This window comes from Parus major, chromosome 26 (genome assembly GCF_001522545.3).
Source record: "Parus major isolate Abel chromosome 26, Parus_major1.1, whole genome shotgun sequence".
In the NCBI taxonomy this organism is placed as follows: domain Eukaryota; kingdom Metazoa; phylum Chordata; class Aves; order Passeriformes; family Paridae; genus Parus; species Parus major.
In genome coordinates this window covers 1,685,701-1,687,016 of record NC_031795.1, presented here as the reverse complement: position 1 = coordinate 1,687,016, position 1,316 = coordinate 1,685,701, and positions in this window count along the sequence as shown.

The following is a 1,316-nucleotide window of genomic DNA, read 5'->3' as shown; positions in this document are numbered from 1 at the left end:
CATGGACCAGGGACAGACCAAGCAAGATGTAGAGGCAGGATGACATCGAGGTGTCACCAAGCATCCCTCTGTCTGTCCCTGTGTCACCCCAGAACGGTGTGTGAGCCCAGCAGCCGTGACAGTCGGGACATTTGCTTGTCACTGTCACCACCAAGGAGAGGCCGTGGAGGGCAGGGCTCGTGGGTTTGTGCATCTCAGAGCTACAACCCTGGGGCTGTGCTTAGTGACACGACATCCATGTCAAGCCATGCCCCTGCTCTGGCCCAGGGACACCGATCCGACACTTTCCCAGCCCCTGAGGGGTTAAACGTGCCCAGCCATCCCCCAAATGACGAAGAGACGCTGGTCCCCAGCAATTAGGTGACAGATCCGGGTACACCGCAGCCCGGGCTGGTGACGTGAGGATGGATCCAGGCTGGCTGGTGGTTTGTCCCTGGCTGGCTCCCAGCTCCCGGAGCCGCCGCTGCTTCCCGGCCCCGCGGCCTCGTGGCACCTGGAGCGATGTGTCACCGGGAATTCCAGACCCTCTGTGGTCCCCTCCGCCTGGTGACCCCCCAAAACCCCGCAAGCCCGTGTTGTCTCTGGGGTAGGGCACGATCGGGTGTCCCCACAACTGTCCCCGTGCTGGGTGTGGAGTGCCCTCCGCAGGAGCAGAACAGGGGGTGCGGATTGAGGCCATTTCCCTCCCCAAGGCAGCTGCGCTTTGGGGTCTGTTCACACATTTTGCACATTTTGATGCTGGGGGTTTCAAAACCTGAAATGGGGAAATATTTCTGTGTCTCCAGAAGTCTCCGAGCCCGTTCCTCAGCTCTTCCCAAGGGGTTGGTGTCTCCTGGAGACTTCCCGAGCCTGGGGAAGGGCGAGGGGGACCCAGCCGGGTTGGGGGCGTGCAGGGAATTGCCGCCTCTGGCTGGGAATTGAGGAGAAAAACAACAAAAAGGGGGTTTGTAGTGTATCTGCAGCCGTTCCCAGTCTACCCAGTGGGGTGACTGGGAGGAGCTGGGACGGGGTGGGGCGAGCCCGCTGTCCCTGCCAGGGGTGGGAATGGCCGGGCCTCGCTCCTGCCGTGCCCCGGGCGCTGCCGGGGGGGTTCGCAGCAGTAAATCTGGGGGGGTGGGTTTTTGGGGGGATGTAACCCGAAATCTCCCACAGGCGGCCCCTGGTGTCACCCTGCCCCGAGAAGCGTCACCCAAATGTCCCCAGACCCAGGGACTCCGGTGGTGTCAGAGGCGCGAGCAGGACCTGAGACCCTGCACATCTGGGGCTCCACATCTGGGGGGGTCACACTTGTGGTTACACATGGGGGGGTCACACAT